The sequence below is a fragment of the Falco cherrug genome, chromosome 3 (assembly GCF_023634085.1).
Source record: "Falco cherrug isolate bFalChe1 chromosome 3, bFalChe1.pri, whole genome shotgun sequence".
Lineage (NCBI taxonomy): Eukaryota > Metazoa > Chordata > Aves > Falconiformes > Falconidae > Falco > Falco cherrug.
This window is the reverse complement of record NC_073699.1, coordinates 70,069,452-70,086,228: the sequence shown is the minus strand read 5'-3', so window position 1 is coordinate 70,086,228 and position 16,777 is coordinate 70,069,452. Positions and strand designations below refer to the sequence as shown.

Sequence of the window (16,777 nt, the reverse complement as noted above, 5' to 3'; positions counted from 1 at the left end):
TCCTATTTAAAATTACATGGACAGAGGAACTCTGCTAGTGACTTTCCGTGAAATTAATATACCGCTTGATTGTTTTTAAAGTCTCTGCATCTTCTGAATTTTTAATTGCCTTTCCATTAAAGTGGAGTACCCCTTACTTACGAAGCTTGAGATGGGTTCTCCAGTCCTTCCACCCCCGTAGCCTCAGTATCCTATTTGGTTAATGGGAACAAGGAGTGCAAGACTGGGCCCTGTGGAAGCAAATATGGAAAATATTAAGCATTTTAAGCATTACTCTATCAAGCAATAGAGCAAGCCCTGTGTGGTGTGTGCTCACGTTTTACTGTCTAAGGAAAAGAATCTACACAGATCATGAGAGAAAAGGAGTCGGTCTTAAAAAATCGCATTTTTAGGTAGAGGAGTTGGGAAGTCACATGTACCTTTCATTGCTCTGACTTGTCAATTTTCACCATATGGAAATTATTAGCTTAATACTGTAGTTCTAAATACTGCCTAGGAATGCTGATTTATAATAGATTTCTTGCTCTTTGTGTAAAAACCCGCTAAACTACTATATAAACTGTGATTAGAGAATCTACACTCTTGTGCTGCAGGCGTGTGCCTGGGGTGAACTCTTCAAGCTCAGAGAGGTGACATCTGCTCCAGTCCACTCGCAGGTAAATCTGGCATCAGTGAACTTAGAATTCCCACAAAATGCTGCAAGTCTGGAGTCGTTGGGAACACAATTTGGCCTGTGATTGGAAAAGTGTGCAGGAAAGATGCTGATGCATAAGAAACAAAATCCAGACATTCCAGATACATTATTTACTATTGAGGCATTTAACAACACTGCCTCAATGTAATGAAGCTGCCTTTGAAGGACGGGCAAAGTGCGTTTTTTAAAGCGCATCCTCTCCGTGTTTTGACCAGCTGCTGTGCACGTCCGATAATTTTTTTTTTTCCCTGTGAATTAGAATTAAATTTGATTGTCCCAAATACATCCCACTCAGGCATTCATGCTGAAAGCAGCAACAATTGTCAATGACCTTTAACACGCCTGCTATTCAAATTAGTGCAGATCATTAATCACACATAGCTTACATTTTATGATTCGTGTATCCTTCATTACCAACTTTCCCTCTCGCTCGCAGCCCCCCACCCCCGCCCCTTTCCTTTATTCCGAGGGTTCTGGTAATAAGCGCTGGAATGGGCAGGATTTAGAGCCTCCCGCCCCCCCCCCCCCGCCCCCCCGCCCCAATTTTGTTTTCTGCTCGTTGCCAGCGGTGCGGGAGCAGTTTGCGTCCCAAGTGCAAGGGGGAGCGGGAGGGCAGCGCGGGGGGGGGGGGGGGGGCGGCCCCAGCGGGGGGGCTGGGAGCCGGGGGGCTCGGAGCCGGGGTGCCCGGGGGTGGGGGCGGCTCCACCGGCCCGCGGCGGCGGCGGCCCCAGGGCGCTCCGAGGCGTTGAGATAACACCGACCCTTCGTCAAAAGTCCTCCTTGTCAATTCTACGTCATCGCACATTACGAGACAAAGAAAGAAAGAGAAAAAAAAAACCGCCTCCACACCCTTGATGTCTAGTACCGAGCTTCGGCAGATTAAATTCGGCTTTCCAGCCGAGACTAAACATACTCCCCTCGCCCGTGGCACACATATTTGGCGTGATTAAACTGAGCTTCGCAAACACGCAGGAAAGCAAGGACTGAACTTTTCAGACGCAGGAGCGATGCTGCTTTTTTTGTTGTTTTTTTTTTTTTTTATTTATTATTTTTTTTATTTTAAAAGCCATATGGCACATTGATTTGTTCGGAGGTCTTTCAACTTCCCCGGCGTGGCTGTTGAACAGTATTCCTCTTTGATCTTGATTGAGGACTTTAATGTTGTTGTTTCTGTGCATTTCAATAGATCCATAAATACTTTACCAGCGGAATTTGTCACCCCCCAAAAAAACAAAACAAAAAAAAGTTTCTAATAGAAATGCATCTGGGGCAACTCCAGCCCGCACCTTTCGCGGCGGAGGTACGTGGGAACCGGGCCGGCGGTGGGCAGGAACGCGACTCCGCGCCCGCACAACGCGGCGCCCGGCCTCCCCCCGCTCCCGCAGCGCCCGGCGGGGCCCCGGGGCGGCGGCGCCCCGCGCCCCAACTTTGCGCCGCGCAGACAATAGCGGCCGGCGTGCGGCCCCGCACCGGGCAGACCGCGGGCTGCGGCCGCCGGGGGACGCGCGGCGGCGGCGGGGCGGGCGGGGCGCGGCGGGCGCGGGCGCGGCGGGCGGGGGCGGCGCGCGGGCGTGGGGCGCGGCGGGGGCCGGCGGGCCGCCCCCGCCCGCGCCAGTGGAGCCGCTCGGCGGATCATGTGCAGCGCTCCGCTCGCATGCGGCGCATGGTTTCACCTTCAGGGCGGCGGGTGGCTCGGCGCGCCCTTCCCCGAGCGCGGCCGCCGGCAGCGGAGGAGGTGAGGGGCGGCGGGGCGGGGGGCTGGCCCGGCGGGCGGGGGTCCTCGGGCTGCGCCCCTGGGGGAAAAAAAACTTCGCGCCCCCCCCCCCCCCCCCGCCTTCGGGAATGGGGACTGGCCCCCCCCGGTCATCGGAGCGGCCCCAAAATGGTAACTTTGCGCTGTTTCGCGAGGAGGAGGAGGAGGAGGAGGTCGAGGTCGGCTTTACTGCAGTGGTGGTGCCGGGGGGGCCGGCGGGTGCGGGGGGCCTTTTGGCTTTGTACGCTCCGTCAGGGGCGGGGGGGGGCGGACTGCGATATTAATCCATTAGGAAACAAAGAACAAATTGCCTCACTTTAAAGTAAAATGCTTCGGCTAATGAAGGTGGGTGCTGGGTCTTCGAGCCCCGAGTAGCCACTTAAATTATTAAGTGGGTTTTTTGCTCTCTACTCCCCCCCCCCCCCCCACCCCCCCCCCACCCCGGTAGTGTTGCTTCGGCGTCAGCGTGAAATGCGCGGTGTCCGTCCGTGTCCCCCCCCCCTTGTTTTTGAGTTGCTCGCCGCTCCGCTGCTCGCCGATCGCTGCGTGATCCCCGTTACAGAAGTACACAGTTTATCAAAGGAAGTTGGGGGTGGGCGGGCAGAGAAAACAATTATGCCCATATAGACAGCGAGAAGGGCTCGAAGGACAATGTCTCCAGAGCGATTATTTCCAGTAGAGGAAAATAGCCCGTTTGATGCGGGTGGGGTGGGGAGAGAGGCAGGGAGTTTAATGTATATGTAAAAAAAAAGGGGGGGGGGGGGTATCGAGGGGAGGGAAGTGGAAGGAGGGAGGGGGAGAAAAGAAGAATAGAAATAATGCAGTTCCAGACATTTTGTGCTATAAAAGCTTTCCTCCTCCTCGTCCCTCCCTCCCTCCCCCCGCTACTATCTTCGGTGATAATTAGCATAGCGCCTAGTCGCGATCCTAATGCGAATTAAGTACTTGGGCAAGTTGAGGAAAGTTTGGCTGGGTAAACTTTGCTATAAGGGAACAAGGTGGGGTGTTAAAAGAGGCAGTACGTGTGGGGAGGCGTGCGGGGCATGACAGCCGGCCGTTGTTTTTCCCCTCAAACCAGCTAACCTCTGCAATTAACTGCTGGAGACAAACCCTGTGTTTTAAGCCGAAAAGTGTCGGTTTGGAGTCAGCACCATTTATTAGGAGCGTTAATAAGCTGCCAGCATCAGACAGGGATCTTCTGGGGAACGCGCATTGTGTGTGCCCACAGCTTATCCTTTACATTACCCCTATAGATACGGTGGCGCTCGGGCACTGGACGTGCAAATATAATTTCGCTCGGACTGCTTTCTAAACATTAATTCTGGTATTTATTTAATCCAGATGCAGGGTTCCTCTCCCCTCCCCCCCCCCCCCCCCCCCATTTGCTGCCTTATTGTTGGTTTACATTTTCTGAAAAGGCGACTGGTGTAACCTGTGGAATTTGAAATGCAAATAAAAGCCTGTGGGAGTTGAGGCAGAACAAATCAGCATTTATAAAGTGAAAAAGATTTAATGTCTTTGAAACCATTGCGAGATTTTTTTTTTTTTAAGACCTGGATCGTGACGTCAAGTCGTTTGGGAAAATTTTTTAAAAATATTATTATTTTTTTAATGTCTGAAACGCGGGTATGCGAAGTGCTTACAGGAAAAACAGATTACAAGATTAACATCTGTTAACATGATCGTTTATCTCCAGCCAAAAATAGGTCAGTCCTTTCTTAAGGAAACACGATTGCTGGGCGCATGATTAAATAATGAAATTAGGCTGGTGAGTTCATAAATGAGACACTGTGCCGACGCGCGCTAGGATCCGACCTGTGACAAAAATACGTAATTCGGGGTCCGCGGGCGAGCGGTGCGAGGTCAAAGTCCCTTTCTGGGGAGAGGCGCAACTTCCCCCGCGCCCGCCCCGCCGGGCGTTCCTCGCCGCCCCCCGCTCGCCCCAGGCCACCGGCAGCGCCCGCGGCCGCGGAGCCCAACTCTTCCCCGGCGAGCGGAGAAGTTTCCGCGGCAGGGAGGGGCGCGGGGTGCCGCGGCCGGGGGGGCCGGGGCCGGCTCGGCGCGGAGCCCCCGCCCGCTGCTGGTGCGCGCCCCGCCCCGCAGGGGTGGCCCCGCCCCCGGCCCCGCCCCCCGCCACCGCCCGGCCCGGCCCCGCTCCGGGGTGTCGGGGCGCGGCGGGGTGGGACGAGGAGCTGCCGCGCCGCTGCCCGTAGCCTCTGCCCGGGGGGCGCACCCTCCGCCCGAGCCTCGCTGTTCGCATCCCCCCGCCGCTTCCCCCCGGGTGGTGGGGTTGGGTGAGTTGGGCTTTTCTTGGAAGTGGATGCAGAAGTGCTCTCACGAAAAATTTTATCGGGATTTTTTTTTTTTTTTTTTTTTTTTTTTTTGAGGTTGGTTTGCTGATTCTGCGGGCAGGTCGCAGCTCTTCAAAACTATGGCCTGGCGGCTGTGTTCTGGCCTGGTTCCTTGGCGGCTGGGGAGAGGTCCCAGCAGCCTGCCCCGCAAAGGGCCGCTGCGCTTTGGCCCCGTGCCACGGACTTTATTTCATGCTTGCTGCACTAAATGAGTTAACAGCCAAAGGGTTTTTCATTAACTCGACTTGGCAACCGTGTATTTCGTTGGCTCCCCCCCCGCACCCCCCCCCCCCCCCCCCCCAAAAAAGAAAAGAAAAGAGGAAAGCATAATTTTAAACAGAAGTTGAACGGCATAAGGTGGATTGGTTTGGGGGTGTGTGTATGTTTCTCAGGATCTTGTAGGATTTCCTTTGTGCCCCCCTTCCCATCCGTGGCGTGTAGGTGTCGGGGTCTGCGTGCCTTGATGTGTGACCGTTGTTTTCCCACAGCGTGGTAAGGCCCTGTGCGCTCGGGAGGGGACCGAGCGGGAGGATGCTGACCCTGAGGGAGGGGCAGTGACCTGCAGCTGCTTCTCCTTTATCTGCCCCTCAGCCCTGCGGGGGGGTGTGTGTGTGCGTGTGGATGGGGCCCAAGGGTGTGTGTGGACATGTTAGGGGGCACGCTGTTGGACGCAGGGCAGGTGCATGTGGGGCTGGGAGGGGTGATGGTGGTGGTGCAAGCGGGACAGGTGTGTGTGCACGTGTGCAGGGCCAGGGATGGAGTATGTTGCATCGCTGCAGGTGAGCCAGATGTGTGTGCCTGCAGGTCCTGCTGGGTATGGCGGGGGCCAGGTACACGTGTGCACGCCGGGATGGGGCTTCCCTGGCTGCAGGTGTGTATCCACTCGTACAGGAGCAGGGGGTGCTTTGTTGAGGCAGGTGCATACGTGTATTCATCAGTGTGCCACATCAAGTGTGTGGTGCTGGGCCTGTGTCCCACGCATGGGTGTGGGTGGTAGTGGGCGCTGGATGCAGCTGCATGCCAGCTCCTCTGGTGTCCCCCGTCCCGTCGTCCCCCCCCCCCCCCCCCCCTTTTGTCCCCCAGGCTGGCTGCTGTTAGCAGGCCAAAAATAACTGTATTGCAAGAGGTGTTGGGTCTTCTGGGGGGAGAGCGGCACCTGGGAGGAGTGGTGGTGGTGATGGGAGCAAAAGTTTTACTGAGGCAGGGAGTATTTTGGGGAGGTTTGCTGCTGTAGTTTTGTCTGCGGGAGCTGGCTGGGACAAGTTGTCTCTCGGTGAGTGCTGCTGCTTGGTTTCCTGCTGGCATGTCCTTCACCTCTGTCACAGCAAACCCATGGCTGGCTGGCCTGGTCCTGTGCTGCTCTGTGCACCCACCATGGTTTTCGGAGCTTTCCCCCAGTAAAACTGGAAGCTGAAGTTGTGTCGGTGCACCTGTGGTGTGGTGGTTATTGCAGTGCAGTTACTCCAGGAGATGTCTTTAGTTTCACAGTAGAGTAGCTGCCATAGCCATTTTGAATGAGCTCTGTACAATAAAGTGATTTGTGTGGAGCTTTGTGTTACTGGTGCGGTGTGCACCTTTACTAGCTCCTGGCATAAAATATTTTTTAGATATCTCTAAAAATTCTTGCCTGGGATTTATTTTCAGGCCTTCAGTTCCTGTAAGACTGAGTGGTGTTGAGGTGATGTGTAGTTAGTGATAAGTAACGGTGTGGTCTGTGTGGACAATAGGGCATTATATCCCCCTTCTACACTGTTAGTTTAATACACAGAGAGAATGCTTGCAAAAGAAGAAAAGAGAAAAAATTAACACCAGTGAGAATAACATTGTCTTAAGGAATGATCCAAAACATGTTTAAAGAGAGGAATGGTATTTGTTAGCGCTGCTCCTATCTGAGCTCAGCGCGACCTTCAAAATTGCTCTAGGCGACTAAAACAATATGCGTCAGGAGCTGCGTGCAGTCCGTCCATGAATGTGAACAACAACTACTCTCTGCATCATAGAAAATAAAACAGTTTACAGCACTAAGGTGAAAGTACCTATTGTTATTTGCAAGTGACCTCAGTGACGGTATGGCTGGCTGGAATGGAGCAACAGCAGTGACACTCGATTTCTGTAGATTAAAGTTTTTCCTGTGACAGTGACTAATGTCATTGCTTTAAAAATTAGGTTCATGGTATGTTTTTATAGTTGGTGATAGTACCGTGCTGTCACCAAGATTTAATAATAGCAATTATCGGTACAGAAGTACTCAATGAAGGGGTTGAAAACGATTATGCCATCGCTCTGAATCTCTGCCTGTTGAACTGCCCATAAGTACAGCCATCCTTCATTTTATCAGAGGAAGATGTGTATGTCTTAACATTATAGATCTGCTTTGGAAGCAGGGACGTTGGCTTCAGTTGACTGACAAAAGGGTAAAATGCACCTTGCTGTGGGTGCTTGTGTAGCTGGTAGGGGAGGGGACAGGCTGGGAGTGTGTCAACGGATGAATGATGTAGTCACCAACTCTTGCAAACTTTAGGTAGTCTGTTTATTTGGATTTTTTTTTTAATGTCTTTACATACAGGTGGCTACCAACAGAGTTATCTACAGTTATTTGTGATCTTAACTGGTGAATTTTATACTGAGGTTTTATCTAATGGAGGGCATCTGTATTCAGTGTGATCCAAAACCTGTTAACTTTGAAAGGCCTCACTTCTGTGAAGGCTTACATTCATGCCAAGTACTTCCAGGACTTCTCTAGAATTCCATAGACTATGCAAAATGAGCCAGTGCATAGGCTTTTGTGAGACCAGTGATGAAGGCTGTATGCGTGTACTCCAACTGGAAAGCTGGGTTTGACTATGTTGTTTCTTAAAGACATCAAAATAGAAAGCTGAAATACAGTGATTGTGTTTTGCAGGAAGCAACTTGTCTGAGCTTGCAGATTTTACAAGTAAAATGTGCCTGTTTTCGAGACACAAGTGTGAATTTGCAGATACATACCTTTTAAACCTGAATGGGTATTAGCTTTCTGTGCAGAAAGGGGAAATGGACTATTACTGTTTTTCATAGCTGTGTGATGTTCCTCAGTTGCGCAAGAGCATGCACAAACATCCTATAAATTGCCTTGTTGCTTGTGAGCTCAGTGCTGTCCCCTAATAAGCACGCCTGCCACTCCCATTGACTGCTGGGAGGTACATGAGGCTGTCTCTGGGTGGAATTAAACTTTTGTAGGCGAGTCTGAAATCTTTAACAATATCGGCAGTTAATCAGCTAAAACTTATTACAGTGGTTGTTTCTTTTTTTTTGCTTTTTTCTGCAGCCATAGAATTATCCAGATAATTAATCACTGCATGGCCAAAAAAACCAAACACCAAACCCCCAGAAAAAAAGTTACGTTTATTTGATTAGATATCTGCAAAATAAATGTTTGAACCATGGAGCAGCATTGCTTTTTCAAAGCAGGCATCTTATGTGCTGCAGATGTTTATGCACTTCAGTGCTAGGATAAAACTGTTCTGACTCAGTCACTGAAGGTAAAATTCTATTTTTCAGTTACCGAGTGTAATTGCATAATAACTCTGGGCATCATCAGTACGATACTTGGGAGTTAGAAGGACTTAACAGCAGTATTTCTTGATTGACACTTCTGTGTTAAAAGTGAGACTTCCTTTCCTTTTCCAGCAGGAGCAGTCCTAGTAAATATTACGATAGTGAGCCCGCATTAAGACATGCTCGTGGATTATGGTCCAGGTAGTTAACATTGCCATGGCTTTCATTAGGATGATGACTTCATTGCAGATGTTTACTTTCATTACCTAACTGTTAGTCAGCAAATGCTCGGTCTCTTGATCTGCTGAACCTGCTTTGCTATTTGAAGCCAATGAGCTCTGGTTTTATGTTTGGGGTTGTTTTTTTTTTTTTTTTTTTTTTTTCTGATGTGATGATTACTCAATCTTGATTATTCATTTTTTGATGTTGTTTACATCTTGGTTATCTGTAGAGGCCCGTCAACGTTGTTACACACTTCATGTTAGCAGTTTCTCCTTGCGTTCCTGAAACTGCATTACGGCAACAGCACTTATGCAAACGGACTCGGGGCATTAAGCATATGTTCTGAGCTTAAATTAGTGTGTGGATTGACAATGCTTGCATCTCTTAAGTTGCTGCCAAACTATTTATTGCCTAATAAGTTCTAGCAGGTATTTTATAGCAGTAGCACACGGCTGCTGTAAGATAATTCGTTTGTTTACCGCTCCCAAGTTGTGAGCTAACATTGCAAATAGTGCCTGTTGCAGGGACACTGGGACGGTGGCTGTTGACGTGGTGTGTTGTTAATGAAAGCACTGGTCTAAACTGTTTAAAGTCAAATGTTGTGGAGGAAGAGAGGCTTTCTACTGTGGATTCAGAACTACTTATGTTCTGATGACTACTTAAAATCCATTTTTGCTAACCTTTCATTAAAGTGATTGCTTATGGAAAATAATTTAATTTGTATTGGCAGGATATTACGTAGCTTAATGCTTGTTCAACAAAATCCAGCTTTCCTTATGGCTGTTGCAGAAGCCATAGGCCTGGCGTTGCTGTTGTACAGTCGTGGTAAACCCAAGGTAACTTTAGCAGCGTGGCACTGTACTTACAAGGCTGTGTGTGGGGATGAATTTAGCACACAGCACTTAGCTCCTAATTAAAGCTTATAGTATTACATCCGTAATCAGGACACTCTTGGAATCTCTAAAGAAATTAGTTTTTTCTTTGTTTACTCTTCTCCCTTTTCTTTCTTGCCATCTTGCTGTATGGTGTCAGGAGCTTGCTCCTCTGTATTGCTGTCATGTTTACTCCCAAAGGAAATGTTTTCCAGCAGTGTACTCCAAATTGCAAAGTAGAATAATTTCGTGGCTCCCGAAATCTTTAAGGTCAGTTTCTGGAACCATCTAGCTTTTAATCTTCTTTTCAAAGTAAAACAGAAACTACAAAGCATATGTAATTACAATTTGTAGCTATTTTTAGATTCCTGACATGTTTCCTTTATAGTATAATGATAAAAACAAATACTCAGCACAGAGGCTAGACAGACAATTTTCAAACCAACAGCATCTGCTCCAGCTACCCTGCATGTATTTCGTACATGTTTGCTTTGGTCCTTTTATTTTTTTTATTGGTTTTGGTTTTTTTTGTTAGGAGTGTACTGAAACTGTGTATTTCAGTATATGACTGGGGGTTGCAGAGAAAATGAGAGCTCTGTCTATTGGGCAGGTCCTGTTGGGAGTGTTTGCTGAAAATCGGGTCATGTATCAGTGAGTTTTAATGTATTGTATACACACGCGCATGCTTTGCCTTTCTGGCAGGTAAAATCAAGAATGGTGAGTTGGCTTGTCAGTATTTTTACACTGCATAGAAATGCTTGTATTGGCTTATTACAGGGACTTAATAGTAATTTTTCCTTGTCTTTTTAAAAAAGATAGTGAGCAGTGAAGTGGCATTAGTTTTCAGTAAAGAAAGAGAGGCTGGTGGAAATTGAGGTTTTCTGGTCACAATTGTAACCTTGTTTTAAAATAATCACATTTGTTTATGTAAAAATAGATTTGGGAAAGAAATTAGCCATGTTCTTTGTTTTTAAAAGGGTAACGTGTGTGTACTCACCATATGGCAGCATTTAACCCATATTGTATGAAATGACAACAAGTCACATTTATGCTCTGATTTATTTCAGTGATTCAGAATGTTCTTTTTCTGAAATGTACAATGAATGATGCATTTAAGGTTGTGCAATGTAACTGTGTCTTTAGCTGTTTTGCCTCATTGTTCTGATGATATTGGGTTCATGAGTAAGCAAATTTTTTTTTTTTTCCTTCTGAAATAATTTCCTTAAGAAATAGTTGGTCTCTGAATGCTGAAATAATTCGAGGGAAGAGTTACGAACAATAGCTGGTGACATGGTGCGTTGTATAAGATTGCAGGGCGAGGTGTTACGGTCTCTGCTGGCTGAAACTAGAGCTGCTCCTTTGATGGTTGAGGATGTGCTTGGGAAGACTTTCTCCCTTGCTCTTGCTCCACTCTTTGCACAGAGGTTTCTTAGTTGTCTATTTTAATGGATGCATTCTGGCTTCCCTTGCGGTAGACTGAGAGGCACCTGTATTCATGAGCTGGTACCAGTATTGGCAGCGACAAGTATGATAAAACCATGAATCAGGCAGCTTAAGGTATTGACTTAAACTATGCAATTAGGGAAATAAGATCTCTTATTTTCTCTTCGGATTTGGAGCCCCTGGGAGTTGTATTTTTAGGCTCTCTTTCCCCTTGCCATCCTAGCCATGTGTATCTTTAGGGTTTTGGGAGGCGGGGCTCTACTTGGAAGTCCCAAGGCGTGTGGTAAATAGGAGTTAGCCCCATACAGTGTGTCGCATGAGAACTTCCGAAAGTCGGTGGTACTCCTCGGGGAGGTACCAGTTGCTCACCATCTGTCTCTTAAAGTCATTTCTTTTAACCTTGGAATACAGAAATATTTCAACAAGGTTATTCACATGTCTGTGTGAAGTATCTATAAGCGTACCAGAAAACTGCTAAGCTTCTAATTTCAACGTGGTGTTTGAATACTAATGTATACCAATTAGGAATGGCTGATGTTGTAATTTGTAGAAGTTGAAAGGAGCATTAAACACCACCCTTCCAAAACTAAATACAGCTTTTTCTCCTGTGTGTAGCTGCTTAATGAAACCAAGGGTCTGTGTTCCAGATTGTTATGATGGCACGTTGATACATCCTTGAATAAACTACCAGTCTCACGTAGTATCACATCAGCCCCTTTGTAACAGCCTGTGTGTAACTGTACCTTTAGCTGATTAACACAGTACTTTCTTGATACTGTTTTTATGACTCTGTGAATGCTTATTTGAAGACCATTTTTAGAGAAGTGTTTTCATCGCTACTGAGAAAAGCTGTACAAAATCTATAAATACTTTAATTAGATTTGCTCTGTCTCTTTTTTTCTTTTCTTTCCCCCCAGATAAATTTTACTTCTGTAATTAATGCTGTGATCTTCAATGCATAATTTATATTGACATTAATAATGATACTTGGAGAATCAAGTTTGAGAAAACGTGACAATTTATGTTGATAACCCCGGTCCCATTAAATTTGAACAGATTTTAGTAGAGCGAGCCATGACTATTAGTGGTATGATGAAATAACCTACTTCTCATTGTGGCAGGCCTATTGGAGAGTTCATCTTATTGTGAATGGTACATACCAGGTGTCAAGTGACATGCCAGACACACAGCTTTGCTTCTGAATGACTCCTTCCAATTAGAAAGTAATGGCTTTAACGGGATCAACACAGTAATCGGAGTCCCTCAGTTCTCCAGTGCCAGGCGGTGTGTATTTGCAAATGTTAGTTATTTATCTGCTTCTCATTTTGCTGCAAAATTATTGGTAACCTTGGGTAAATTGGGGGGTGGGGTGGGTGGGAATACTATGTGGAAATCGTGGGATTAATGGTTTAGCAGTCAGGATTAAAAATAGTCTCAGCAAATTACCCTGTTGATACTGGAGCCAGAATCTGTTAATGGGGTTACAAGCAGATTGGTTTATCAGTCATTTATTTTCTAGGTTGATTAGGGATTATAGGTTGCCATGTATTTGTATCACAAAAGTAAGCAGTGCAAAAAGCAAGGATTGCTAATATTTCACTTCAGTGTCATGCACTTAAAAGGAGTGTATCTGGAGCTCAGAACTATCTTCTAGGCTGTGGGCAGCCTTTTTCCTCAGATTTTGATGCTCTTGAGGTAGATGTCTAAGTAGCTTGGGTATTGTAAAGGGGTGGCTTGGCTTGTTAGAAGTCTGAAAAACAGTGAAAGCGCTAAGGTAATCTGTGAAATTCATGCAGGCCACTAAGCACAAAACTTTAAATGCTTGTTACTGAACTGTCTGCTGTTTCATCTCCTATTTCAGTGCAAAAGCTACAGCATTTTTTAGTCACAATAATGTGTATGATGTGCAACCTGAGCAATAGGCTGATGACTTCTGTGTGTCCTGTTCTAACCTGCAAAGAAATTGTCTCTGTGTGTATCCCTGCATAGTAGAATCTTTCAACTGCCACCTGTATGTTGCAGGTCACACGTTTGTACCTAAGCTAGGCATAGCATTGCGAAGCAGGGTGTTCCCCTCTAGATGAGAGCCATGATGGAGATGGAGTCCTTCAGATATTACTCTTTCCTTCTGCTGTCTAGCTCAGGAGAGACTGTGATTTTCACACTCTTTCCTACCTTGTCCTGGTGTACAGCTTAAGATAATCTAGTGATATTTATTGGCTTTTCAGTACTTGCCAAGTGAAATGCAATGAAGTGGCAGGTGAAGATTTCTGCAACTTCTTAGCTAGATTTAGAGCACTGAAGAAGATTGATGGAGAGACTCGTAACTGTTTTTGCTTCTTTGGCTCTGACAGAAAAGAATGGGGAGAACAAGAAGTTTAAGAAGAGAAATGCCAACCTGGTTTGAGAGAGGAATGGATGGTACTAGCTAAAGAGGAACCCACTGGGGACCAGCTGGTCCCCAGTGGTATAGTAGGCAGAGGAAAGGGAAGGAAATGGGGTCCTTGAGATGTAAGAAATCAGGCTAATTCCTTACCCTTCTAAAGCCCGGGTCCTCTTCCCCCCTTTCAAAAATCTTGTCCAAGCCTCCTGCGGGCTCCAACACTGGTGCCCAGGCATCAAGGCGTGTATCACTAGACTGAAGGGGAAGGCTGTCCTTTTAACATGGCTCTTTTGTATGTGAGTTTTGTGCTCCCAGAGCATGGGAGATGGGGGAGAGAGTGTAATGGACATGGTGAGGGATGAGCAGCCCAGGGCAGTGGCAGGATCAAGAAACTTGTCTGAGGTTTTGGTTTGAGTCCTCTCTCTTACAGGTTATTGTGCAGACCAGTGCAGGTTACTCTGCAGAGTGTAGGGACCCCTTCAACGGTCCTGCTGGCTCAGTAGGTTCGGGAACACTGCCCTCTCAGTTGGTACTACCTCTGCACAGGGGAAAAAAAACAAACCAACATCACTCAGGAGAGTTTCTGTCCTCTGTTGTCCCCATGGGAGAGGACACATTCTCTCTTAAACTAAACTCTCTTCCACGTTTAAGAAAAAGGACAAGGTGATGAAAAGTGTGAGTGTGACAGCTCAGATGATGCTAGATGTAAAAAAGATTTTTTCTGTTCTTACAAACCCAGTTTATTCTGCTTTGTTCAGTGTATTTTACACTTTGGAGAACAGAACAGTATTTGAAGGCCTGAAATCTCAGTTTCTCACTGTAATACAGAAAATGAAGTTTTCAGTTTGTGAATTTTTTCAGTAATTTCCTGGAAAAAATGTCTGTGTAGGGGTATATGAATGTGGAAAAGATAGATGAAAAATAATTTTGCAGAGGAGCAATAAAAATGCTCTTCACACAGCTATCCCTGCTTTACTTCTGTGATGTTAAGGGTCTAGTAGATTTTGAGTAGCGTAACTCAAGAGTTTCCTCATGGAGTCTTACAGCAGCTCTGCATAGTTCATTGAAGACCAGGTACCCAGAGTTACTCTTTGTGTAATTCTGCCCACTAGCTTACACCTCGTGTTTGGGATAGTGGAGCTGTGCAAAGATGAGCTCGTTGACTTGTAAAGATCTCTCACGTTTCACAGGTGGCATCAGCGTTTACATGGGCAGAGGCAGTGAGGGAGATGGTGCAGGCCGCAAAAGAGGAAAACACAGGGTATGAGGAGCTGAACACAGCCTTAAAGGAAGGGAGAATGTAACAAGACCATGCAGAAATAAGGGAGGAGAAAATGGGTGTTTGGAGGAGCTGTGGAGGTCCATAAAGACTGTTGAAGGTGGAGAACTGGTTTCCCCTGTACCTAGGGACACTGGGTTTTGGTAGGTGAGTGTCTTTTGTTTCCTCAGGAATCTCTGGTTATCTGTGTAACTAGTAGAAGGGTTGTTGCCCCTTAGTGCTATTTTTTCTTCATGAGTGGTGAGATTGATGTGGCAGCTGGAGCTCCCCCAGTCCTTGTGTCCCTCTACAGTGTTGCTGGATGCCATTGTCTGGGATGGGTAACGTGGTCTAACTGGGATCTCATTATTTCCCATGTCAGTGGCCTGCTGGGTGGTCTCTGCCATCCTGCAGCAGCACAAGGGGGAGACAGGAGTGTTCAGAGCTGTGTAGGAGCAAGATATGGAGATACCTGGTGCCTAGCATGTGCGGTCCTGCTCCATCACCATGGGTACTGGGAAAAATTACAGTGCAGATAATGGTGGTGGTGGTTATGGAGACGAGATGTTAAGCAGAAGAAGAGGAGGTTGGCCAAGCACATGTGTTCGCATGTGTGTGAAGTAACTGAATTTTTTTCTTTTGTGTAGTTACTTTAAGGGACTTAAGACTTGGTTCCCACTGTACAAATCACTGTTTATGGTAGCCCCTTCTTGTGCCTCTTGTCCCCCTGATCTACTTTGCTCTGCAGTCCCCGTTGCCTGGTTGTTGCACGCTTCTGAACTTGAGGTGGTGTCAACATTAAAAACCTGAAGGTGGTGGAGACCTGGGTTGAGTGGGTGGATGTGGCATGTTGAGCGTGAGAGTTTATGAAGGAGAGATATGAAGTGAAGCAGGTTTGTGTTCAGGATGAAAATGGGAGCGATGTGAACGTTGCAAAGGGCTCATGAGAAGCGTGTGGCTACGCTGAGAAACTGGGCTGTTTGCATAGGAGGGCTGGGAGGATGGCAGGCAGGATGCGGACAGCCACCTAAGGCTGATTATTTTTTAGCACTGGCAGCAACCTTCCTTAAAGAAGGAAACAAAGAAATTGCTGTGAATGAATAGAATTTGTTAGGACCAGCTAGGTTTCTGAAAGGTGTGTCAGCAAAACCAGCCATTTAAAAAAAAAAAAAAAAAAAAAAAGCGCTTGGGAAGTCTGTTGTTCATCCCCTGTCTTTTTTGTGGATAATCATGAATCTGTCCTGAAAGCACATTTTCAAGATGTGACTTTTACTGCTACGGCCTTCACTGATTACTTTTGCAAAGAATGTGCTGGGTATAATTTTTCTGGTCTCTTAAAAAGAAGTAATAACTTCATGTTTTAAGCATTGTGAAGGAGATAAAATTAGGACATGCAGCAGTTCCTTTTTCCAAGCTTCTGTACTTTTCATCAGTTCCTTTTGCTAACAGTCATCCTCTAAATCAAACCGCAACATGATGGTCAGGTAAAGGTATGTGGGAACACGGCAGGCATCTGTTTTTATCTGACACAAAGTCAGCGGTTTAGGTTTACAGAAGATTATGATTTATCAGGACAGTATAATTATAGCTGTTGTCATACAGTGGCACCCAGTAGCGATGATCTGTTGCTGTTGTTCTGGGATGTGTACAAAACATAGTAGGAAACAGTCCCAGGACTTGATTGTATCTTCTCTGTGTACATGTGGTTGTGTGAATCCATTAATGGGTCATTAAAATTCTTCAAAGCATATCTGCTGTCAAATTAAACGCTAATAAATGTCTGTTAATTATCATAGCCCTCTTCACAATAATAAGTTATTAGAATTTAATTTACTGTGCATTTTACTAGATTAGGGGGGAAGCCAACTTCAGCGTTTGATCCTCAGCTGGTGTTTGTATCCACAACACAAGGCAAAAATTTGGTGACAGTCTTCCTAGTACTGAAGGCTGCCTGTGTGTTGATGCTGTGGAAGTGCTTTCTGCTATCCTCCGAACTTGGTCGGTTTCTGTGCAGGGAACTGGTCCTGCCCCAGGCTTGCAGGACACTGTGGGGTTCCTAATCCTCCTCACTCAGTGGGTGCCTAGAAATGTGGTCAATGCCAAGGTACGTGGGTCATCCCAGAAATTAACCTGTCAGCTGCCTGAAAAAATGAGGGTGGTTCATCTGTGTATCAGCCACCTTTGTATCTTTTACAGAGGGTTAGTAGTGAAAAGGTGACAGTGAAAAGTCACACAAGTGATGAGAGCAACCAAGGAAGAAAAAGTTT

At 46.6% G+C, this 16,777-nt stretch overlaps 1 protein-coding gene across 4 annotated transcripts in view; it reads left to right on the top strand.

Moving 5' to 3' along the window:
• Positions 1-2,260: 2,260 nt before the first annotated feature.
• ZNF516 (zinc finger protein 516) overlaps positions 2,261-16,777 on the top strand; it is a 114,250-nt gene continuing 99,733 nt past the window's right edge. For 2 of the 4 annotated variants that reach the window (XM_055704632.1, XM_055704630.1), the window contains exon 1: positions 2,261-2,429. The gene's annotated coding sequence lies outside the window, so the exon portion shown is untranslated. Of the gene's footprint in view, positions 2,430-2,470; positions 2,580-16,777 lie in introns of those variants that run through there. The other 2 variants (XM_055704633.1, XM_055704631.1) reach the window with 2 other exon arrangements.